The sequence below is a fragment of the Ambystoma mexicanum genome, chromosome 4p (assembly GCF_040938575.1).
Source record: "Ambystoma mexicanum isolate Mex_15411 chromosome 4p, UKY_AmexF1_1, whole genome shotgun sequence".
In the NCBI taxonomy this organism is placed as follows: domain Eukaryota; kingdom Metazoa; phylum Chordata; class Amphibia; order Caudata; family Ambystomatidae; genus Ambystoma; species Ambystoma mexicanum.
In genome coordinates, this window is record NC_090927.1 from 843,702,048 (window position 1) to 843,720,466 (window position 18,419).

The 18,419-nt window shown below is 47.2% G+C and overlaps 39 non-coding genes and 23 pseudogenes across 39 annotated transcripts; all 62 read right to left on the reverse strand.

Annotated features, from left to right (window-relative positions):
* Nucleotides 1–71: 71 nt before the first annotated feature.
* On the reverse strand, nucleotides 72–190 carry LOC138454039 (5S ribosomal RNA). Its single transcript, XR_011260734.1, has one exon. It is a non-coding gene; the product is annotated as a 5S ribosomal RNA (ribosomal RNA).
* A 106-nt stretch (nucleotides 191–296) lies between these two features.
* LOC138461306 (5S ribosomal RNA) lies at nucleotides 297–415 on the reverse strand. Its single transcript, XR_011263928.1, has one exon. It is a non-coding gene; the product is annotated as a 5S ribosomal RNA (ribosomal RNA).
* A 463-nt stretch (nucleotides 416–878) lies between these two features.
* On the reverse strand, nucleotides 879–987 carry LOC138457652 (5S ribosomal RNA; annotated as a pseudogene).
* Nucleotides 988–1,094: 107 nt separating this feature from the next.
* On the reverse strand, nucleotides 1,095–1,213 carry LOC138462005 (5S ribosomal RNA). The gene has a single exon (XR_011264608.1). It is a non-coding gene; the product is annotated as a 5S ribosomal RNA (ribosomal RNA).
* A 106-nt stretch (nucleotides 1,214–1,319) lies between these two features.
* On the reverse strand, nucleotides 1,320–1,438 carry LOC138465102 (5S ribosomal RNA). The gene has a single exon (XR_011267677.1). It is a non-coding gene; the product is annotated as a 5S ribosomal RNA (ribosomal RNA).
* Nucleotides 1,439–1,544: 106 nt separating this feature from the next.
* LOC138462563 (5S ribosomal RNA) lies at nucleotides 1,545–1,663 on the reverse strand. Its single transcript, XR_011265158.1, has one exon. It is a non-coding gene; the product is annotated as a 5S ribosomal RNA (ribosomal RNA).
* Nucleotides 1,664–2,126: 463 nt separating this feature from the next.
* Nucleotides 2,127–2,235, reverse strand: LOC138456789 (5S ribosomal RNA; annotated as a pseudogene).
* A 106-nt stretch (nucleotides 2,236–2,341) lies between these two features.
* Nucleotides 2,342–2,460, reverse strand: LOC138463110 (5S ribosomal RNA). The gene has a single exon (XR_011265696.1). It is a non-coding gene; the product is annotated as a 5S ribosomal RNA (ribosomal RNA).
* Nucleotides 2,461–2,566: 106 nt separating this feature from the next.
* LOC138455170 (5S ribosomal RNA) lies at nucleotides 2,567–2,685 on the reverse strand. The gene has a single exon (XR_011261813.1). It is a non-coding gene; the product is annotated as a 5S ribosomal RNA (ribosomal RNA).
* Nucleotides 2,686–3,148: 463 nt separating this feature from the next.
* On the reverse strand, nucleotides 3,149–3,257 carry LOC138458783 (5S ribosomal RNA; annotated as a pseudogene).
* A 106-nt stretch (nucleotides 3,258–3,363) lies between these two features.
* LOC138457584 (5S ribosomal RNA) lies at nucleotides 3,364–3,472 on the reverse strand (annotated as a pseudogene).
* Nucleotides 3,473–3,578: 106 nt separating this feature from the next.
* Nucleotides 3,579–3,697, reverse strand: LOC138463139 (5S ribosomal RNA). Its single transcript, XR_011265724.1, has one exon. It is a non-coding gene; the product is annotated as a 5S ribosomal RNA (ribosomal RNA).
* A 106-nt stretch (nucleotides 3,698–3,803) lies between these two features.
* LOC138463747 (5S ribosomal RNA) lies at nucleotides 3,804–3,922 on the reverse strand. Its single transcript, XR_011266333.1, has one exon. It is a non-coding gene; the product is annotated as a 5S ribosomal RNA (ribosomal RNA).
* A 106-nt stretch (nucleotides 3,923–4,028) lies between these two features.
* On the reverse strand, nucleotides 4,029–4,147 carry LOC138465280 (5S ribosomal RNA). Its single transcript, XR_011267854.1, has one exon. It is a non-coding gene; the product is annotated as a 5S ribosomal RNA (ribosomal RNA).
* Nucleotides 4,148–4,253: 106 nt separating this feature from the next.
* On the reverse strand, nucleotides 4,254–4,372 carry LOC138463596 (5S ribosomal RNA). The gene has a single exon (XR_011266183.1). It is a non-coding gene; the product is annotated as a 5S ribosomal RNA (ribosomal RNA).
* Nucleotides 4,373–4,835: 463 nt separating this feature from the next.
* On the reverse strand, nucleotides 4,836–4,944 carry LOC138458165 (5S ribosomal RNA; annotated as a pseudogene).
* A 106-nt stretch (nucleotides 4,945–5,050) lies between these two features.
* LOC138456571 (5S ribosomal RNA) lies at nucleotides 5,051–5,159 on the reverse strand (annotated as a pseudogene).
* Nucleotides 5,160–5,265: 106 nt separating this feature from the next.
* Nucleotides 5,266–5,384, reverse strand: LOC138459925 (5S ribosomal RNA). Its single transcript, XR_011262705.1, has one exon. It is a non-coding gene; the product is annotated as a 5S ribosomal RNA (ribosomal RNA).
* Nucleotides 5,385–5,490: 106 nt separating this feature from the next.
* LOC138462698 (5S ribosomal RNA) lies at nucleotides 5,491–5,609 on the reverse strand. The gene has a single exon (XR_011265293.1). It is a non-coding gene; the product is annotated as a 5S ribosomal RNA (ribosomal RNA).
* Nucleotides 5,610–5,715: 106 nt separating this feature from the next.
* LOC138465224 (5S ribosomal RNA) lies at nucleotides 5,716–5,834 on the reverse strand. Its single transcript, XR_011267799.1, has one exon. It is a non-coding gene; the product is annotated as a 5S ribosomal RNA (ribosomal RNA).
* Nucleotides 5,835–5,940: 106 nt separating this feature from the next.
* On the reverse strand, nucleotides 5,941–6,059 carry LOC138454988 (5S ribosomal RNA). The gene has a single exon (XR_011261638.1). It is a non-coding gene; the product is annotated as a 5S ribosomal RNA (ribosomal RNA).
* A 463-nt stretch (nucleotides 6,060–6,522) lies between these two features.
* On the reverse strand, nucleotides 6,523–6,631 carry LOC138458277 (5S ribosomal RNA; annotated as a pseudogene).
* Nucleotides 6,632–6,737: 106 nt separating this feature from the next.
* Nucleotides 6,738–6,856, reverse strand: LOC138457492 (5S ribosomal RNA; annotated as a pseudogene).
* A 106-nt stretch (nucleotides 6,857–6,962) lies between these two features.
* Nucleotides 6,963–7,081, reverse strand: LOC138462006 (5S ribosomal RNA). The gene has a single exon (XR_011264609.1). It is a non-coding gene; the product is annotated as a 5S ribosomal RNA (ribosomal RNA).
* A 106-nt stretch (nucleotides 7,082–7,187) lies between these two features.
* Nucleotides 7,188–7,306, reverse strand: LOC138463111 (5S ribosomal RNA). Its single transcript, XR_011265697.1, has one exon. It is a non-coding gene; the product is annotated as a 5S ribosomal RNA (ribosomal RNA).
* Nucleotides 7,307–7,412: 106 nt separating this feature from the next.
* Nucleotides 7,413–7,531, reverse strand: LOC138454276 (5S ribosomal RNA). Its single transcript, XR_011260961.1, has one exon. It is a non-coding gene; the product is annotated as a 5S ribosomal RNA (ribosomal RNA).
* Nucleotides 7,532–7,994: 463 nt separating this feature from the next.
* LOC138456791 (5S ribosomal RNA) lies at nucleotides 7,995–8,103 on the reverse strand (annotated as a pseudogene).
* Nucleotides 8,104–8,209: 106 nt separating this feature from the next.
* On the reverse strand, nucleotides 8,210–8,318 carry LOC138457913 (5S ribosomal RNA; annotated as a pseudogene).
* A 106-nt stretch (nucleotides 8,319–8,424) lies between these two features.
* Nucleotides 8,425–8,543, reverse strand: LOC138462531 (5S ribosomal RNA). Its single transcript, XR_011265126.1, has one exon. It is a non-coding gene; the product is annotated as a 5S ribosomal RNA (ribosomal RNA).
* Nucleotides 8,544–8,649: 106 nt separating this feature from the next.
* Nucleotides 8,650–8,768, reverse strand: LOC138455049 (5S ribosomal RNA). The gene has a single exon (XR_011261695.1). It is a non-coding gene; the product is annotated as a 5S ribosomal RNA (ribosomal RNA).
* A 106-nt stretch (nucleotides 8,769–8,874) lies between these two features.
* LOC138453838 (5S ribosomal RNA) lies at nucleotides 8,875–8,993 on the reverse strand. The gene has a single exon (XR_011260541.1). It is a non-coding gene; the product is annotated as a 5S ribosomal RNA (ribosomal RNA).
* Nucleotides 8,994–9,099: 106 nt separating this feature from the next.
* On the reverse strand, nucleotides 9,100–9,218 carry LOC138463349 (5S ribosomal RNA). Its single transcript, XR_011265935.1, has one exon. It is a non-coding gene; the product is annotated as a 5S ribosomal RNA (ribosomal RNA).
* Nucleotides 9,219–9,681: 463 nt separating this feature from the next.
* On the reverse strand, nucleotides 9,682–9,790 carry LOC138457759 (5S ribosomal RNA; annotated as a pseudogene).
* A 106-nt stretch (nucleotides 9,791–9,896) lies between these two features.
* LOC138455407 (5S ribosomal RNA) lies at nucleotides 9,897–10,015 on the reverse strand (annotated as a pseudogene).
* A 106-nt stretch (nucleotides 10,016–10,121) lies between these two features.
* Nucleotides 10,122–10,240, reverse strand: LOC138462007 (5S ribosomal RNA). Its single transcript, XR_011264610.1, has one exon. It is a non-coding gene; the product is annotated as a 5S ribosomal RNA (ribosomal RNA).
* A 106-nt stretch (nucleotides 10,241–10,346) lies between these two features.
* LOC138453851 (5S ribosomal RNA) lies at nucleotides 10,347–10,465 on the reverse strand. The gene has a single exon (XR_011260553.1). It is a non-coding gene; the product is annotated as a 5S ribosomal RNA (ribosomal RNA).
* Nucleotides 10,466–10,571: 106 nt separating this feature from the next.
* Nucleotides 10,572–10,690, reverse strand: LOC138461307 (5S ribosomal RNA). Its single transcript, XR_011263929.1, has one exon. It is a non-coding gene; the product is annotated as a 5S ribosomal RNA (ribosomal RNA).
* Nucleotides 10,691–11,153: 463 nt separating this feature from the next.
* Nucleotides 11,154–11,262, reverse strand: LOC138457564 (5S ribosomal RNA; annotated as a pseudogene).
* A 106-nt stretch (nucleotides 11,263–11,368) lies between these two features.
* LOC138455707 (5S ribosomal RNA) lies at nucleotides 11,369–11,487 on the reverse strand (annotated as a pseudogene).
* A 106-nt stretch (nucleotides 11,488–11,593) lies between these two features.
* On the reverse strand, nucleotides 11,594–11,712 carry LOC138455281 (5S ribosomal RNA). The gene has a single exon (XR_011261920.1). It is a non-coding gene; the product is annotated as a 5S ribosomal RNA (ribosomal RNA).
* A 106-nt stretch (nucleotides 11,713–11,818) lies between these two features.
* On the reverse strand, nucleotides 11,819–11,937 carry LOC138461308 (5S ribosomal RNA). Its single transcript, XR_011263930.1, has one exon. It is a non-coding gene; the product is annotated as a 5S ribosomal RNA (ribosomal RNA).
* Nucleotides 11,938–12,400: 463 nt separating this feature from the next.
* On the reverse strand, nucleotides 12,401–12,509 carry LOC138456792 (5S ribosomal RNA; annotated as a pseudogene).
* A 106-nt stretch (nucleotides 12,510–12,615) lies between these two features.
* LOC138462008 (5S ribosomal RNA) lies at nucleotides 12,616–12,734 on the reverse strand. The gene has a single exon (XR_011264611.1). It is a non-coding gene; the product is annotated as a 5S ribosomal RNA (ribosomal RNA).
* Nucleotides 12,735–12,840: 106 nt separating this feature from the next.
* Nucleotides 12,841–12,959, reverse strand: LOC138453891 (5S ribosomal RNA). The gene has a single exon (XR_011260592.1). It is a non-coding gene; the product is annotated as a 5S ribosomal RNA (ribosomal RNA).
* A 106-nt stretch (nucleotides 12,960–13,065) lies between these two features.
* Nucleotides 13,066–13,184, reverse strand: LOC138453981 (5S ribosomal RNA). Its single transcript, XR_011260679.1, has one exon. It is a non-coding gene; the product is annotated as a 5S ribosomal RNA (ribosomal RNA).
* A 463-nt stretch (nucleotides 13,185–13,647) lies between these two features.
* Nucleotides 13,648–13,756, reverse strand: LOC138458594 (5S ribosomal RNA; annotated as a pseudogene).
* A 106-nt stretch (nucleotides 13,757–13,862) lies between these two features.
* LOC138458269 (5S ribosomal RNA) lies at nucleotides 13,863–13,971 on the reverse strand (annotated as a pseudogene).
* Nucleotides 13,972–14,077: 106 nt separating this feature from the next.
* Nucleotides 14,078–14,196, reverse strand: LOC138462430 (5S ribosomal RNA). Its single transcript, XR_011265026.1, has one exon. It is a non-coding gene; the product is annotated as a 5S ribosomal RNA (ribosomal RNA).
* Nucleotides 14,197–14,302: 106 nt separating this feature from the next.
* Nucleotides 14,303–14,421, reverse strand: LOC138454403 (5S ribosomal RNA). The gene has a single exon (XR_011261081.1). It is a non-coding gene; the product is annotated as a 5S ribosomal RNA (ribosomal RNA).
* A 106-nt stretch (nucleotides 14,422–14,527) lies between these two features.
* Nucleotides 14,528–14,646, reverse strand: LOC138465097 (5S ribosomal RNA). The gene has a single exon (XR_011267671.1). It is a non-coding gene; the product is annotated as a 5S ribosomal RNA (ribosomal RNA).
* Nucleotides 14,647–14,752: 106 nt separating this feature from the next.
* Nucleotides 14,753–14,871, reverse strand: LOC138464620 (5S ribosomal RNA). The gene has a single exon (XR_011267197.1). It is a non-coding gene; the product is annotated as a 5S ribosomal RNA (ribosomal RNA).
* Nucleotides 14,872–15,334: 463 nt separating this feature from the next.
* LOC138456793 (5S ribosomal RNA) lies at nucleotides 15,335–15,443 on the reverse strand (annotated as a pseudogene).
* Nucleotides 15,444–15,549: 106 nt separating this feature from the next.
* On the reverse strand, nucleotides 15,550–15,668 carry LOC138463112 (5S ribosomal RNA). The gene has a single exon (XR_011265698.1). It is a non-coding gene; the product is annotated as a 5S ribosomal RNA (ribosomal RNA).
* A 106-nt stretch (nucleotides 15,669–15,774) lies between these two features.
* On the reverse strand, nucleotides 15,775–15,893 carry LOC138455460 (5S ribosomal RNA; annotated as a pseudogene).
* Nucleotides 15,894–16,356: 463 nt separating this feature from the next.
* LOC138456794 (5S ribosomal RNA) lies at nucleotides 16,357–16,465 on the reverse strand (annotated as a pseudogene).
* Nucleotides 16,466–16,571: 106 nt separating this feature from the next.
* Nucleotides 16,572–16,680, reverse strand: LOC138457914 (5S ribosomal RNA; annotated as a pseudogene).
* A 106-nt stretch (nucleotides 16,681–16,786) lies between these two features.
* On the reverse strand, nucleotides 16,787–16,905 carry LOC138462432 (5S ribosomal RNA). The gene has a single exon (XR_011265028.1). It is a non-coding gene; the product is annotated as a 5S ribosomal RNA (ribosomal RNA).
* A 106-nt stretch (nucleotides 16,906–17,011) lies between these two features.
* Nucleotides 17,012–17,130, reverse strand: LOC138462009 (5S ribosomal RNA). Its single transcript, XR_011264612.1, has one exon. It is a non-coding gene; the product is annotated as a 5S ribosomal RNA (ribosomal RNA).
* Nucleotides 17,131–17,236: 106 nt separating this feature from the next.
* On the reverse strand, nucleotides 17,237–17,355 carry LOC138453862 (5S ribosomal RNA). The gene has a single exon (XR_011260564.1). It is a non-coding gene; the product is annotated as a 5S ribosomal RNA (ribosomal RNA).
* A 106-nt stretch (nucleotides 17,356–17,461) lies between these two features.
* LOC138461309 (5S ribosomal RNA) lies at nucleotides 17,462–17,580 on the reverse strand. The gene has a single exon (XR_011263931.1). It is a non-coding gene; the product is annotated as a 5S ribosomal RNA (ribosomal RNA).
* Nucleotides 17,581–18,043: 463 nt separating this feature from the next.
* Nucleotides 18,044–18,152, reverse strand: LOC138456795 (5S ribosomal RNA; annotated as a pseudogene).
* A 106-nt stretch (nucleotides 18,153–18,258) lies between these two features.
* LOC138455461 (5S ribosomal RNA) lies at nucleotides 18,259–18,377 on the reverse strand (annotated as a pseudogene).
* Between the last annotated feature and the right edge of the window lie 42 nt (nucleotides 18,378–18,419).

Sequence of the window (18,419 nt, forward strand, 5' to 3'; positions counted from 1 at the left end):
AGTCAGCTAGACCTTGCAGTTTTGAAAGGCAATTGAGAAATGGCTCACTTCCTGAACTTGGAGCACAAAAAAGCCTACAGCACCTGGTATTCCCAGGCGGGCTCCCATCCAGGTACTAACGAGGCCCGACACTGCTTAGCTTCCGAGATCAGACGAGATCGGGCACATTCAGTGTGGTGTGGCCGTAGGCTCTGGGCCTTGTGAGTTTTGTACTTTTAAGCATCTAGTCGGCTAGACCTTGCAGTTTTAAAAGGCAATTGAGAAAGGGCTCACTTCCTGAACTTGGAGCACAAAAAAGCCTACAGCACCTGGTATTCCCAGGCGGTCTCCCATCCAGGTACTAACTAGGCCTGACACTGCTTAACTTCCGAGATCAGACGAGATCGGGTGCATTCAGTGTGGTGTGGCCGTAGGCTCTAGGAATGCTAAGAATATTACTCTTATGCATTTGCATTTAGTAAGCTAAGCCATGCAGCCACTTGCAACATGATACCACGCTCATCGCTCGATCAGGCTCGATCAGGCGAGATATATAAGACTGGTGGGCCCATTCAGGACTCCTATGTCTGGTAGGATAACTTTAATTCATCCATCCTGTGTCTGTTGCAGGGAGGTGGAGAGAACAATCAACACAATAATGGGTTTCTTTCATGCCTCTTGAAGGACTCAATATTCTCTGTACTGCATTACATGTGAAAGTCGATTTATTACCCATGAACACACTACCTGTATGCTAATTCTATGTAAAAAGGTAGCTCCAGCCCTCATGATGTTGTCCAACATTTCCGCTATAAAACGGGATACAATTATTTTGGAAACATACCAAATTTGAAAAATAATTGAGAAGTTGCGCAATTACTAATCATGGAGCACAAAAAAGCCTACAGCACCTGGTATTCCCAGGCAGTCTCCCATCCAGGTACTAACTAGGCCCGACCCTGCTTAGCTTCCGAGATCGGGCGCATTCAGTGTGGTGTGACTGTAGGCTCTGGGCCTAGTGAGTTTTGTACTTTTAAGCATCTAGTCGGCTAGACCTTGCAGTTTTGAAAGGCAATTGTGAAATGGCTCACTTCCTGAACTTGGAGCACAAAAAAAGCCTACAGCACCTGGTATTCCCAGGCGGTCTCCCATCCAGGTACTAACGAGGCCCGACACTGCTTAGCTTCCGAGATCAGACGAGATCGGGCGCATTCAGTGTGGTGTGGCCGTAGGCTCTGGGCATTGTGAGTTTTGTACTTTTAAGCATCTAGTCGGCTAGACCTTGCAGTTTTGAAAGGCAATTGAGAAATGGCTCACTTCCTGAACTTGGAGTACAAAAAAGCCTACAGCACCTGGTATTCCCAGGCGGTCTCCCATCCAGGTACTAACTAGGCCCAACACTGCTTAGCTTCTGAGATCAGACGAGATCAGGCGCATTCAGTGTGGTGTGGCCGTAGGCTCTGGGCCTAGTGAGTTTTGTACTTTTAAGCATCTAGTCGGCTAGACCTTGCAGTTTTGAAAGGCAATTGAGAAAGGGCTCACTTCCTGAACTTGGAGCACAAAAAAGCCTACAGCACCTGGTATTCCCAGGCGGTCTCCCATCCAGGTACTAACTAGGCCTAACACTGCTTAACTTCCGAGATCAGACGAGATCAGGTGCATTCAGTGTGGTGTGGCCGTAGGCTCTAGGAATGCTAAGAATATTACTCTTATGCATTTGCATTTAGTAAGCTAAGCCATGCAGCCACTTGCAACATGATACCACGCTCATCGCTCGATCAGGCTCGATCAGGCGAGATATATAAGACTGGTGGGCCCATTCAGGACTCCTATGTCTGGTAGGATAACTTTAATTCATCCATCCTGTGTCTGTTGCAGGGAGGTGGAGAGAACAATCAACACAATAATGGTTTTCTTTCATGCCTCTTGAAGGACTCAATATTCTCTGTACTGCATTACATGTGAAAGTCGATTTATTACCCATGAACACACTACCTGTATGCTAATTCTATGTAAAAAGGTAGCTCCAGCCCTCATGATGTTGTCCAACATTTCCGCTATAAAACGGGATACAATTATTTTGGAAACATACCAAATTTGAAAAATAATTGAGAAGTTGCGCAATTACTAATCATGGAGCACAAAAAAGCCTACAGCACCTGGTATTCCCAGGCAGTCTCCCATCCAGGTACTAACTAGGCCCGACCCTGCTTAGCTTCCGAGATCGGGCGCATTCAGTGTGGTGTGGCCGTAGGCTCTGGGCCTAGTGAGTTTTGTACTTTTAAGCATCTAGTCGGCTAGACCTTGCAGTTTTGAAAGGCAATTGTGAAATGGCTCACTTCCTGAACTTGGAGCACAAAAAAGCCTACAGCACCTGGTATTCCCAGGTGGTCTCCCATCCAGGTACTAACTAGGCCCGACACTGCTTAGCTTCTGAGATCAGACAAGATCAGGCGCATTCAGTGTGGTGTGGCCGTAGGCTCTGGGCCTAGTGAGTTTTGTACTTTTAAGCATCTAGTCGGCTAGACCGTGCAGTTTTAAAAGGCAATTGAGAAAGGGCTCACTTCCTGAACTTGGAGCACAAAAAAGCCTACAGCACCTGGTATTCCCAGGCGGTCTCCCATCCAGGTACTAACTAGGCCTGACACTGCTTAACTTCCAAAATCAGACGAGATCGGGTGCATTCAGTGTGGTGTGGCCGTAGTCTCTAGGAATGCTAAGAATATTACTCTTATGCATTTGCATTTAGTAAGCTAAGCCATGCAGCCACTTGCAACATGATACCACGCTCATCGCTCGATCAGGCTCGATCAGGCGAGATATATAAGACTGGTGGGCCCATTCAGGACTCCTATGTCTGGTAGGATAACTTTAATTCATCCATCCTGTGTCTGTTGCAGGGAGGTGGAGAGAACAATCAACACAATAATGGTTTTCTTTCATGCCTCTTGAAGGACTCAATATTCTCTGTACTGCATTTCATGTGAAAGTCGATTTATTACCCATGAACACACTACCTGTATGCTAATTCTATGTAAAAAGGTAGCTCCAGCCCTCATGATGTTGTCCAACATTTCCGCTATAAAACGGTATACAATTATTTTGGAAACATACCAAATTTGAAAAATAATTGAGAAGTTGCGCAATTACTAATCATGGAGCACAAAAAAGCCTACAGCACCTGGTATTCCCAGGCAGTCTCCCATCCAGGTACTAACTAGGCCCGACCCTGCTTAGCTTCGGAGATCGGGCGCATTCAGTGTGGTGTGGCCGTAGGCTCTGGGCCTAGTGAGTTTTGTACTTTTAAGCATCTAGTCGGCTAGACCTTGCAGTTTTGAAAGGCAATTGTGAAATGGCTCACTTCCTGAACTTGGAGCACAAAAAAGCCTACAGCACCTGGTATTCCCAGGCGGTCTCCCATCCAGGTACTAACAAGGCCCGACACTGCTTAGCTTCCGAGATCAGACGCATTCAGTGTGGTGTGGCCGTAGGCTCTGGGCCTTGTGAGTTTTGTACTTTTAAGCATCTAGTCGGCTAGACCTTGCAGTTTTGAAAGGCAATTGTGAAATGGCTCACTTCCTGAACTTGGAGCACAAAAAAGCCTACAGCACCTGATATTCCCAGGTGGTCTCCCATCCAGGTACTAACTAGGCCCGACACTGTTTAGCTTCCGAGATCAGACGAGATCGGGCGCAATCAGTGTGGTGTGGCCGTAGGCTCTGGGCCTAGTGAGTTTTGTACTTTTAAGCATCTAGTCAGCTAGACCTTGCAGTTTTCAAAGGCAATTGAGAAATGGCTCACTTCCTGAACTTGGAGCACAAAAAAGCCTACAGCACCTGGTATTCCCAGGCGGTCTCCCATCCAGGTACTAACGAGGCCCGACACTGCTTAGCTTCCGAGATCAGACGAGATCAGGCGCATTCAGTGTGGTGTGGCCGTAGGCTCTGGGCCTTGTGAGTTTTGTACTTTTAAGCATCTAGTCGGCTAGACCTTGCAGTTTTGAAAGGCAATTGAGAAATGGCTCACTTCCTGAACTTGGAGTACAAAAAAGCCTACAGCACCTGGTATTCCCAGGCGGTCTCCCATCCAGGTACTAACTAGGCCCGACACTGCTTAGCTTCTGAGATCAGACGAGATCAGGCGCATTCAGTGTGGTGTGGCCGTAGGCTCTGGGCCTAGTGAGTTTTGTACTTTTAAGCATCTAGTCGGCTAGACCTTGCAGTTTTAAAAGGCAATTGAGAAAGGGCTCACTTCCTGAACTTGGAGCACAAAAAAGCCTACAGCACCTGGTATTCCCAGGCGGTCTCCCATCCAGGTACTAACTAGGCCTGACACTGCTTAACTTCCAAGATCAGACGAGATCGGGTGCATTCAGTGTGGTGTGGCCGTAGGCTCTAGGAATGCTAAGAATATTACTCTTATGCATTTGCATTTAGTAAGCTAAGCCATGCAGCCACTTGCAACATGATACCACGCTCATCGCTCGATCAGGCTCGATCAGGCGAGATATATAAGACTGGTGGGCCCATTCAGGACTCCTATGTCTGGTAGGATAACTTTAATTCATCCATCCTGTGTCTGTTGCAGGGAGGTGGAGAGAACAATCAACACAATAATGGTTTTCTTTCATGCCTCTTGAAGGACTCAATATTCTCTGTACTGCATTACATGTGAAAGTCGATTTATTACCCATGAACACACTACCTGTATGCTAATTCTATGTAAAAAGGTAGCTCCAGCCCTCATGATGTTGTCCAACATTTCCGCTATAAAACGGTATACAATTATTTTGGAAACATACCAAATTTGAAAAATAATTGAGAAGTTGCGCAATTACTAATCATGGAGCACAAAAAAGCCTACAGCACCTGGTATTCCCAGGCAGTCTCCCATCCAGCTACTAACTAGGCCCGACCCTGCTTAGCTTCCGAGATCGGGCGCATTCAGTGTGGTGTGGCCGTAGGCTCTGGGCCTAGTGAGTTTTGTACTTTTAAGCATCTAGTCGGCTAGACCTTGCAGTTTTGAAAGGCAATTGTGAAATGGCTCACTTCCTGAACTTGGAGCACAAAAAAGCCTACAGCACCTGGTATTCCCAGGCGGTCTCCCATCCAGGTACTAACTAGGCCCGACACTGCTTAGCTTCCGAGATCAGACGCATTCAGTGTGGTGTGGCCGTAGGCTCTGGGCCTTGTGAGTTTTGTACTTTTAAGCATCTAGTCGGCTAGACCTTGCAGTTTTGAAAGGCAATTGTGAAATGGCTCACTTCCTGAACTTGGAGCACAAAAAAGCCTACAGCACCTGGTATTCCCAGGTGGTCTCCCATCCAGGTACTAACTAGGCCCGACACTGCTTAGCTTCCGAGATCAGACGAGATCGGGCGCAATCAGTGTGGTGTGGCCGTAGGCTCTGGGCCTAGTGAGTTTTGTACTTTTAAGCATCTAGTCAGCTAGACCTTGCAGTTTTCAAAGGCAATTGAGAAATGGCTCACTTCCTGAACTTGGAGCACAAAAATGCCTACAGCACCTGGTATTCCCAGGCGGTCTCCCATCCAGGTACTAACGAGGCCCGACACTGCTTAGCTTCCGAGATCAGACGAGATCGGGCGCATTCAGTGTGGTGTGGCCGTAGGCTCTGGGCATTGTGAGTTTTGTACTTTTAAGCATCTAGTCGGCTAGACCTTGCAGTTTTGAAAGGCAATTGAGAAATGGCTCACTTCCTGAACTTGGAATACAAAAAAGCCTACAGCACCTGGTATTCCCAGGCGGTCTCCCATCCAGGTACTAACTAGGCCCAACACTGCTTAGCTTCTGAGATCAGACGAGATCAGGCGCATTCAGTGTGGTGTGGCCGTAGGCTCTGGGCCTAGTGAGTTTTGTACTTTTAAGCATCTAGTCGGCTAGACCTTGCAGTTTTGAAAGGCAATTGAGAAAGGGCTCACTTCCTGAACTTGGAGCACAAAAAAGCCTACAGCAACAGGTATTCCCAGGCGGTCTCCCATCCAGGTACTAACTAGGCCTAACACTGCTTAACTTCCGAGATCAGACAAGATCGGGTGCATTCAGTGTGGTGTGGCCGTAGGCTCTAGGAATGCTAAGAATATTACTCTTATGCATTTGCATTTAGTAAGCTAAGCCATGCAGCCACTTGCAACATGATACCACGCTCATCGCTCGATCAGGCTCGATCAGGCGAGATATATAAGACTGGTGGGCCCATTCAGGACTCCTATGTCTGGTAGGATAACTTTAATTCATCCATCCTGTGTCTGTTGCAGGGAGGTGGAGAGAACAATCAACACAATAATGGTTTTCTTTCATGCCTCTTGAAGGACTCAATATTCTCTGTACTGCATTACATGTGAAAGTCGATTTATTACCCATGAACACACTACCTGTATGCTAATTCTATGTAAAAAGGTAGCTCCAGCCCTCATGATGTTGTCCAACATTTCCGCTATAAAACGGTATACAATTATTTTGGAAACATACCAAATTTGAAAAATAATTGAGAAGTTGCGCAATTACTAATCATGGAGCACAAAAAAGCCTACAGCACCTGGTATTCGCAGGCAGTCTCCCATCCAGGTACTAACTAGGCCCGACCCTGCTTAGCTTCCGAGATCGGGCGCATTCAGTGTGGTGTGGCCGTAGGCTCTGGGCCTAGTGAGTTTTGTACTTTTAAGCATCTAGTCGGCTAGACCTTGCAGTTTTGAAAGGCAATTGTGAAATGGCTCACTTCCTGAACTTGGAGCACAAAAAAGCCTACAGCACCTGGTATTCCCAGGTGGTCTCCCATCCAGGTACTAACTAGGCCCGACACTGCTTAGCTTCCTTGATCAGACGAGATCGGGCGCAATCAGTGTGGTGTGGCCTTAGGGTCTGGGCCTAGTGAGTTTTGTACTTTTAAGCATCTAGTCAGCTAGACCTTGCAGTTTTGAAAGGCAATTGAGAAATGGCTCACTTCCTGAACTTGGAGCACAAAAAAGCCTACAGCACCTGGTATTCCCAGGCGGTCTCCCATCCAGGTACTAACGAGGCCCGACACTGCTTAGCTTCCGAGATCAGACGAGATCGGGCGCATTCAGTGTGGTGTGGCCGTAGGCTCTGGGCCTAGTGAGTTTTGTACTTTTAAGCATCTAGTCGGCTAGACCTTGCAGTTTTGAAAGGCAATTGTGAAATGGCTCACTTCCTGAACTTGGAGCACAAAAAAGCCTACAGCACCTGGTATTCCCAGGTGGTCTCCCATCCAGGTACTAACTAGGCCCGACACTGCTTAGCTTCTGAGATCAGACAAGATCAGGCGCATTCAGTGTGGTGTGGCCGTAGGCTCTGGGCCTAGTGAGTTTTGTACTTTTAAGCATCTAGTCGGCTAGACCGTGCAGTTTTAAAAGGCAATTGAGAAAGGGCTCACTTCCTGAACTTGGAGCACAAAAAAGCCTACAGCACCTGGTATTCCCAGGCGGTCTCCCATCCAGGTACTAACTAGGCCTGACACTGCTTAACTTCCAAGATCAGACGAGATCGGGTGCATTCAGTGTGGTGTGGCCGTAGTCTCTAGGAATGCTAAGAATATTACTCTTATGCATTTGCATTTAGTAAGCTAAGCCATGCAGCCACTTGCAACATGATACCACGCTCATCGCTCGATCAGGCTCGATCAGGCGAGATATATAAGACTGGTGGGCCCATTCAGGACTCCTATGTCTGGTAGGATAACTTTAATTCATCCATCCTGTGTCTGTTGCAGGGAGGTGGAGAGAACAATCAACACAATAATGGTTTTCTTTCATGCCTCTTGAAGGACTCAATATTCTCTGTACTGCATTACATGTGAAAGTCGATTTATTACCCATGAACACACTACCTGTATGCTAATTCTATGTAAAAAGGTAGCTCCAGCCCTCATGATGTTGTCCAACATTTCCGCTATAAAACGGTATACAATTATTTTGGAAACATACCAAATTTGAAAAATAATTGAGAAGTTGCGCAATTACTAATCATGGAGCACAAAAAAGCCTACAGCACCTGGTATTCCCAGGCAGTCTCCCATCCAGGTACTAACTAGGCCCGACCCTGCTTAGCTTCCGAGATCGGGCGCATTCAGTGTGGTGTGGCCGTAGGCTCTGGGCCTAGTGAGTTTTGTACTTTTAAGCATCTAGTCGGCTAGACCTTGCAGTTTTGAAAGGCAATTGTGAAATGGCTCACTTCCTGAACTTGGAGCACAAAAAAGCCTACAGCACCTGGTATTCCCAGGCGGTCTCCCATCCAGGTACTAACGAGGCCCGACACTGCTTAGCTTCCGAGATCAGACGCATTCAGTGTGGTGTGGCCGTAGGCTCTGGGCCTTGTGAGTTTTGTACTTTTAAGCATCTAGTCGGCTAGACCTTGCAGTTTTGAAAGGCAATTGTGAAATGGCTCACTTCCTGAGCTTGGAGCACAAAAAAGCCTACAGCACCTGGTATTCCCAGGTGGTCTCCCATCCAGGTACTAACTAGGCCCGACACTGCTTAGCTTCCGAGATCAGACGAGATCGGGCACAATCAGTGTGGTGTGGCCGTAGGCTCTGGGCCTAGTGAGTTTTGTACTTTTAAGCATCTAGTCAGCTAGACCTTGCAGTTTTCAAAGGCAATTGAGAAATGGCTCACTTCCTGAACTTGGAGCACAAAAAAGCCTACAGCACCTGGTATTCCCAGGCTGTCTCCCATCCAGGTACTAACGAGGCCCGACACTGCTTAGCTTCCGAGATCAGACGAGATCGGGCGCATTCAGTGGGGTGTGGCCGTAGGCTCTGGGCCTTGTGAGTTTTGTACTTTTAAGCATCTAGTCGGCTAGACCTTGCAGTTTTGAAAGGCAATTGAGAAATGGCTCACTTCCTGAACTTGGAGTACAAAAAAGCCTACAGCACCTGGTATTCCCAGGCGGTCTCCCATCCAGGTACTAACTAGGCCCGACACTGCTTAGCTTCTGAGATCAGACGAGATCAGGCGCATTCAGTGTGGTGTGGCCGTAGGCTCTGGGCCTAGTGAGTTTTGTACTTTTAAGCATCTAGTCGGCTAGACCTTGCAGTTTTGAAAGGCAATTGAGAAAGGGCTCACTTCCTGAACTTGGAGCACAAAAAAGCCTACAGCACCTGGTATTCCCAGGCGGTCTCCCATCCAGGTACTAACTAGGCCTAACACTGCTTAACTTCCGAGATCAGACAAGATCGGGTGCATTCAGTGTGGTGTGGCCGTAGGCTCTAGGAATGCTAAGAATATTACTCTTATGCATTTGCATTTAGTAAGCTAAGCCATGCAGCCACTTGCAACATGATACCACGCTCATCGCTCGATCAGGCTCGATCAGGCGAGATATATAAGACTGGTGGGCCCATTCAGGACTCCTATGTCTGGTAGGATAACTTTAATTCATCCATCCTGTGTCTGTTGCAGGGAGGTGGAGAGAACAATCAACACAATAATGGTTTTCTTTCATGCCTCTTGAAGGACTCAATATTCTCTGTACTGCATTACATGTGAAAGTCGATTTATTACCCATGAACACACTACCTGTATGCTAATTCTATGTAAAAAGGTAGCTCCAGCCCTCATGATGTTGTCCAACATTTCCGCTATAAAACGGTATACAATTATTTTGGAAACATACCAAATTTGAAAAATAATTGAGAAGTTGCGCAATTACTAATCATGGAGCACAAAAAAGCCTACAGCACCTGGTATTCCCAGGCAGTCTCCCATCCAGGTACTAACTAGGCCCGTCCCTGCTTAGCTTCCGAGATCGGGCGCATTCAGTGTGGTGTGGCCGTAGGCTCTGGGCCTAGTGAGTTTTGTACTTTTAAGCATCTAGTCGGCTAGACCTTGCAGTTTTGAAAGGCAATTGTGAAATGGCTCACTTCCTGAACTTGGAGCACAAAAAAGCCTACAGCACCTGGTATTCCCAGGTGGTCTCCCATCCAGGTACTAACTAGGCCCGACACTGCTTAGCTTCCTTGATCAGACGAGATCGGGCGCAATCAGTGTGGTGTGGCCGTAGGCTCTGGGCCTAGTGAGTTTTGTACTTTTAAGCATCTAGTCAGCTAGACCTTGCAGTTTTGAAAGGCAATTGAGAAATGGCTCACTTCCTGAACTTGGAGCACAAAAAAGCCTACAGCACCTGGTATTCCCAGGCGGTCTCCCATCCAGGTACTAACGAGGCCCGACACTGCTTAGCTTCCGAGATCAGACGAGATCGGGCGCATTCAGTGTGGTGTGGCCGTAGGCTCTGGGCCTTGTGAGTTTTGTACTTTTAAGCATCTAGTCGGCTAGACCTTGCAGTTTTGAAAGGCAATTGAGAAATGGCTCACTTCCTGAACTTGGAGTACAAAAAAGCCTACAGCACCTGGTATTCCCAGGCGGTCTCCCATCCAGGTACTAACTAGGCCCGACACTGCTTAGCTTCTGAGATCAGACGAGATCAGGCGCATTCAGTGTGGTGTGGCCGTAGGCTTTGGGCCTAGTGAGTTTTGTACTTTTAAGCATCTAGTCGGCTAGACCTTGCAGTTTTAAAAGGCAATTGAGAAAGGGCTCACTTCCTGAACTTGGAGCACAAAAAAGCCTACAGCACCTGGTATTCCCAGGCGGTCTCCCATCCAGGTACTAACTAGGCCTGACACTGCTTAACTTCCGAGATCAGACGAGATCGGGTGCATTCAGTGTGGTGTGGCCGTAGGCTCTAGGAATGCTAAGAATATTACTCTTATGCATTTGCATTTAGTAAGCTAAGCCATGCAGCCACTTGCAACATGATACCACGCTCATCGCTCGATCAGGCTCGATCAGGCGAGATATATAAGACTGGTGGGCCCATTCAGGACTCCTATGTCTGGTAGGATAACTTTAATTCATCCATCCTGTGTCTGTTGCAGGGAGGTGGAGAGAACAATCAACACAATAATGGGTTTCTTTCATGCCTCTTGAAGGACTCAATATTCTCTCTACTGCATTACATGTGAAAGTCGATTTATTACCCATGAACACACTACCTGTATGCTAATTCTATGTAAAAAGGTAGCTCCAGCCCTCATGATGTTGTCCAACATTTCCGCTATAAAACGGGATACAATTATTTTGGAAACATACCAAATTTGAAAAATAATTGAGAAGTTGTGCAATTACTAATCATGGAGCACAAAAAAGCCTACAGCACCTGGTATTCCCAGGCAGTCTCCCATCCAGGTACTAACTAGGCCCAACCCTGCTTAGCTTCCGAGATCGGGCACATTCAGTGTGGTGTGGCCGTAGGCTCTGGGCCTAGTGAGTTTTGTACTTTTAAGCATCTAGTCGGCTAGACCTTGCAGTTTTGAAAGGCAATTGTGAAATGGCTCACTTCCTGAACTTGGAGCACAAAAAACCCTACAGCACCTGGTATTCCCAGGTGGTCTCCCATCCAGGTACTAACTAGGCCCGACACTGCTTAGCTTCCGAGATCAGACGAGATCGGGCGCAATCAGTGTGGCGTGTCCGTAGTCTCTGGGCCTAGTGAGTTTTGTACTTTTAAGCATCTAGTCAGCTAGACCTTGCAGTTTTGAAAGGCAATTGAGAAATGGCTCACTTCCTGAACTTGGAGCACAAAAAAGCCTACAGCACCTGGTATTCCCAGGCGGGCTACCATCCAGGTACTAACGAGGCCCGACACTGCTTAGCTTCCGAGATCAGACGAGATCGGGCACAATCAGTGTGGTGTGGCCGTAGGCTCTGGGCCTTGTGAGTTTTGTACTTTTAAGCATCTAGTCGGCTAGACCTTGCAGTTTTAAAAGGCAATTGAGAAAGGGCTCACTTCCTGAACTTGGAGCACAAAAAAGCCTACAGCACCTGGTATTCCCAGGCGGTCTCCCATCCAGGTACTAACTAGGCCTGACACTGCTTAACTTCCGAGATCAGACGAGATCGGGTGCATTCAGTGTGGTGTGGCCGTAGGCTCTAGGAATGCTAAGAATATTACTCTTATGCATTTGCATTTAGTAAGCTAAGCCATGCAGCCACTTGCAACATGATACCACGCTCATCGCTCGATCAGGCTCGATCAGGCGAGATATATAAGACTGGTGGGCCCATTCAGGACTCCTATGTCTGGTAGGATAACTTTAATTCATCCATCCTGTGTCTGTTGCAGGGAGGTGGAGAGAACAATCAACACAATAATGGGTTTCTTTCATGCCTCTTGAAGGACTCAATATTCTCTGTACTGCATTACATGTGAAAGTCGATTTATTACCCATGAACACACTACCTGTATGCTAATTCTATGTAAAAAGGTAGCTCCAGCCCTCATGATGTTGTCCAACATTTCCGCTATAAAACGGGATACAATTATTTTGGAAACATACCAAATTTGAAAAATAATTGAGAAGTTGCGCAATTACTAATCATGGAGCACAAAAAAGCCTACAGCACCTGGTATTCCCAGGCAGTCTCCCATCCAGGTACTAACTAGGCCCGACCCTGCTTAGCTTCCGAGATCGGGCGCATTCAGTGTGGTGTGGCCGTAGGCTCTGGGCCTAGTGAGTTTTGTACTTTTAAGCATCTAGTCGGCTAGACCTTGCAGTTTTGAAAGGCAATTGTGAAATGGCTCACTTCCTGAACTTGGAGCACAAAAAAGCCTACAGCACCTGGTATTCCCAGGCGGTCTCCCATCCAGGTACTAACGAGGCCCGACACTGCTTAGCTTCCGAGATCAGACGAGATCGGGCGCATTCAGTGTGGTGTGGCCGTAGGCTCTGGGCCTTGTGAGTTTTGTACTTTTAAGCATCTAGTCGGCTAGACCTTGCAGTTTTGAAAGGCAATTGAGAAATGGCTCACTTCCTGAACTTGGAGTACAAAAAAGCCTACAGCACCTGGTATTCCCAGGCGGTCTCCCATCCAGGTACTAACTAGGCCCAACACTGCTTAGCTTCTGAGATCAGACGAGATCAGGCGCATTCAGTGTGGTGTGGCCGTAGGCTCTGGGCCTAGTGAGTTTTGTACTTTTAAGCATCTAGTCGGCTAGACCTTGCAGTTTTGAAAGGCAATTGAGAAAGGGCTCACTTCCTGAACTTGGAGCACAAAAAAGCCTACAGCACCTGGTATTCCCAGGCGGTCTCCCATCCAGATACTAACTAGGCCTAACACTGCTTAACTTCCGAGATCAAACGAGATCAGGTGCATTCAGTGTGGTGTGGCCGTAGGCTCTAGGAATGCTAAGAATATTACTCTTATGCATTTGCATTTAGTAAGCTAAGCCATGCAGCCACTTGCAACATGATACCACGCTCATCGCTCGATCAGGCTCGATCAGGCGAGATATATAAGACTGGTGGGCCCATTCAGGACTCCTATGTCTGGTAGGATAACTTTAATTCATCCATCCTGTGTCTGTTGCAGGGAGGTGGAGAGAACAATCAACACAATAATGGTTTTCTTTCATGCCTCTTGAAGGACTCAATATTCTCTGTACTGCATTACATGTGAAAGTCGATTTATTACCCATGAACACACTACCTGTATGCTAATTCTATGTAAAAAGGTAGCTCCAGCCCTCATGATGTTGTCCAACATTTCCGCTATAAAACGGGATACAATTATTTTGGAAACATACCAAATTTGAAAAATAATTGAGAAGTTGCGCAATTACTAATCATGGAGCACAAAAAAGCCTACAGCACCTGGTATTCCCAGGCAGTCTCCCATCCAGGTACTAACTAGGCCCGACCCTGCTTAGCTTCCGAGATCGGGCGCATTCAGTGTGGTGTGTCCGTAGGCTCTGGGCCTAGTGAGTTTTGTACTTTTAAGCATCTAGTCGGCTAGACCTTGCAGTTTTGAAAGGCAATTGTGAAATGGCTCACTTCCTGAACTTGGAGCACAAAAAAGCCTACAGCACCTGGTATTCCCAGGCGGTCTCCCATCCAGGTACTAACGAGGCCCGACACTGCTTAGCTTCCGAGATCAGACGCATTCAGTGTGGTGTGGCCATAGGCTCTGGGCCTTGTGAGTTTTGTACTTTTAAGCATCTAGTCGGCTAGACCTTGCAGTTTTGAAAGGCAATTGTGAAATGGCTCACTTCCTGAACTTGGAGCACAAAAAAGCCTACAGCACCTGATATTCCCAGGTGGTCTCCCATCCAGGTACTAACTAGGCCCGACACTGCTTAGCTTCCGAGATCAGACGAGATCGGGCGCAATCAGTGTGGTGTGGCCGTAGGCTCTGGGCCTAGTGAGTTTTGTACTTTTAAGCATCTAGTCAGCTAGACCTTGCAGTTTTCAAAGGCAATTGAGAAATGGCTCACTTCCTGAACTTGGAGCACAAAAAAGCCTACAGCACCTGGTATTCCCAGGCCGTCTCCCATCCAGGTACTAACGAGGCCCGACACTGCTTAGCTTCCGAGATCAGACGAGATCGGGCGCATTCAGTGTGGTGTGGCCGTAGGCTCTGGGCCTTGTGAGTTTTGTACTTTTAAGCATCTAGTCGGCTAGACCTTGCAGTTTTGAAAGGCAATTGAGAAATGGCTCACTTCCTGAACTTGGAGTACAAAAAAGCCTACAGCACCTGGTATTCCCAGGCGGTCTCCCATCCAGGTACTAACTAGTCCCGACACTGCTTAGCTTCTGAGATCAGACGAGATCAGGCGCATTCAGTGTGGTGTGGCCGTAGGCTCTGGGCCTAGTGAGTTTTGTACTTTTAAGCATCTAGTCGGCTAGACCTTGCAGTTTTAAAAGGCAATTGAGAAAGGGCTCACTTCCTGAACTTGGAGCACAAAAAAGCCTACAGCACCTGGTATTCCCAGGCGGTCTCCCATCCAGGTACTAACTAGGCCTGACACTGCTTAACTTCCGAGATCAGACAAGATCGGGTGCATTCAGTGTGGTGTGGCCGTAGGCTCTAGGAATGCTAAGAATATTACTCTTATGCATTTGCATTTAGTAAGCTAAGCCATGCAGCCACTTGCAACATGATACCACGCTCATCGCTCGATCAGGCTCGATCAGGCGAGATATATAAGACTGGTGGGCCCATTCAGGACTCCTATGTCTGGTAGGATAACTTTAATTCATCCATCCTGTGTCTGTTGCAGGGAGGTGGAGAGAACAATCAACACAATAATGGGTTTCTTTCATGCCTCTTGAAGGACTCAATATTCTCTGTACTGCATTACATGTGAAAGTCGATTTATTACCCATGAACACACTACCTGTATGCTAATTCTATGTAAAAAGGTAGCTCCAGCCCTCATGATGTTGTCCAACATTTCCGCTATAAAACGGTATACAATTATTTTGGAAACATACCAAATTTGAAAAATAATTGAGAAGTTGTGCAATTACTAATCATGGAGCACAAAAAAGCCTACAGCACCTGGTATTCCCAGGCAGTCTCCCATCCAGGTACTAACTAGGCCCGACCCTGCTTAGCTTCCGAGATCGGGCGCATTCAGTGTGGTGTGGCCGTAGGCTCTGGGCCTAGTGAGTTTTGTACTTTTAAGCATCTAGTCGGCTAGACCTTGCAGTTTTGAAAGGCAATTGTGAAATGGCTCACTTCCTGAACTTGGAGCACAAAAAAGCCTACAGCACCTGGTATTCCCAGGTGGTCTCCCATCCAGGTACTAACTAGGCCCGACACTGCTTAGCTTCTGAGATCAGACAAGATCAGGCGCATTCAGTGTGGTGTGGCCGTAGGCTCTGGGCCTAGTGAGTTTTGTACTTTTAAGCATCTAGTCGGCTAGACCGTGCAGTTTTAAAAGGCAATTGAGAAAGGGCTCACTTCCTGAACTTGGAGCACAAAAAAGCCTACAGCACCTGGTATTCCCAGGCGGTCTCCCATCCAGGTACTAACTAGGCCTGACACTGCTTAACTTCCAAGATCAGACGAGATCGGGTGCATTTAGTGTGGTGTGGCCATAGTCTCTAGGAATGCTAAGAATATTACTCTTATGCATTTGCATTTAGTAAGCTAAGCCATGCAGCCACTTGCAACATGATACCACGCTCATCGCTCGATCAGGCTCGATCAGGCGAGATATATAAGACTGGTGGGCCCATTCAGGACTCCTATGTCTGGTAGGATAACTTTAATTCATCCATCCTGTGTCTGTTGCAGGGAGGTGGAGAGAACAATCAACACAATAATGGTTTTCTTTCATGCCTCTTGAAGGACTCAATATTCTCTGTACTGCATTACATGTGAAAGTCGATTTATTACCCATGAACACACTACCTGTATGCTAATTCTATGTAAAAAGGTAGCTCCAGCCCTCATGATGTTGTCCAACATTTCCGCTATAAAACGGTATACAATTATTTTGGAAACATACCAAATTTGAAAAATAATTGAGAAGTTGCGCAATTACTAATCATGGAGCACAAAAAAGCCTACAGCACCTGGTATTCCCAGGCAGTCTCCCATCCAGGTACTAACTAGGCCCGACCCTGCTTAGCTTCCGAGATCGGGCGCATTCAGTGTGGTGTGGCCGTAGGCTCTGGGCCTAGTGAGTTTTGTACTTTTAAGCATCTAGTCGGCTAGACCTTGCAGTTTTGAAAGGCAATTGTGAAATGGCTCACTTCCTGAACTTGGAGCACAAAAAAGCCTACAGCACCTGGTATTCCCAGGCGGTCTCCCATCCAGGTACTAACGAGGCCCGACACTGCTTAGCTTCCGAGATCAGACGCATTCAGTGTGGTGTGGCCGTAGGCTCTGGGCCTTGTGAGTTTTGTACTTTTAAGCATCTAGTCGGCTAGACCTTGCAGTTTTGAAAGGCAATTGTGAAATGGCTCACTTCCTGAACTTGGAGCACAAAAAAGCCTACAGCACCTGATATTCCCAGGTGGTCTCCCATCCAGGTACTAACTAGGCCCGACACTGCTTAGCTTCCGAGATCAGACGAGATCGGGCGCAATCAGTGTGGTGTGGCCGTAGGCTCTGGGCCTAGTGAGTTTTGTACTTTTAAGCATCTAGTCAGCTAGACCTTGCAGTTTTCAAAGGCAATTGAGAAATGGCTCACTTCCTGAACTTGGAGCACAAAAAAGCCTACAGCACCTGGTATTCCCAGGCGGTCTCCCATCCAGGTACTAACGAGGCCCGACACTGCTTAGCTTCCGAGATCAGACGAGATCGGGCGCATTCAGTGTGGTGTGGCCGTAGGCTCTGGGCCTTGTGAGTTTTGTACTTTTAAGCATCTAGTCGGCTAGACCTTGCAGTTTTGAAAGGCAATTGAGAAATGGCTCACTTCCTGAACTTGGAGTACAAAAAAGCCTACAGCACCTGGTATTCCCAGGCGGTCTCCCATCCAGGTACTAACTAGGCCCGACACTGCTTAGCTTCTGAGATCAGACGAGATCAGGCGCATTCAGTGTGGTGTGGCCGTAGGCTCTGGGCCTAGTGAGTTTTGTACTTTTAAGCATCTAGTCGGCTAGACCTTGCAGTTTTAAAAGGCAATTGAGAAAGGGCTCACTTCCTGAACTTGGAGCACAAAAAAGCCTACAGCACCTGGTATTCCCAGGCGGTCTCCCATCCAGGTACTAACTAGGCCTGACACTGCTTAACTTCCGAGATCAGACGAGATCGGGTGCATTCAGTGTGGTGTGGCCGTAGGCTCTAGGAATGCTAAGAATATTACTCTTATGCATTTGCATTTAGTAAGCTAAGCCATGCAGCCACTTGCAACATGATACCACGCTCATCGCTCGATCAGGCTCGATCAGGCGAGATATATAAGACTGGTGGGCCCATTCAGGACTCCTATGTCTGGTAGGATAACTTTAATTCATCCATACTGTGTCTGTTGCAGGGAGGTGGAGAGAACAATCAACACAATAATGGGTTTCTTTCATGCCTCTTGAAGGACTCAATATTCTCTGTACTGCATTACATGTGAAAGTCGATTTATTACCCATGAACACACTACCTGTATGCTAATTCTATGTAAAAAGGTAGCTCCAGCCCTCATGATGTTGTCCAACATTTCCGCTATAAAACGGGATACAATTATTTTGGAAACATACCAAATTTGAAAAATAATTGAGAAGTTGTGCAATTACTAATCATGGAGCACAAAAAAGCCTACAGCACCTGGTATTCCCAGGCAGTCTCCCATCCAGGTACTAACTAGGCCCGACCCTGCTTAGCTTCCGAGATCGGGCGCATTCAGTGTGGTGTGGCCGTAGGCTCTGGGCCTAGTGAGTTTTGTACTTTTAAGCATCTAGTCGGCTAGACCGTGCAGTTTTAAAAGGCAATTGAGAAAGGGCTCACTTCCTGAACTTGGAGCACAAAAAAGCCTACAGCACCTGGTATTCCCAGGCGGTCTCCCATCCAGGTACTAACTAGGCCTGACACTGCTTAACTTCCAAGATCAGACGAGATCGGGTGCATTTAGTGTGGTGTGGCCATAGTCTCTAGGAATGCTAAGAATATTACTTTTATGCATTTGCATTTA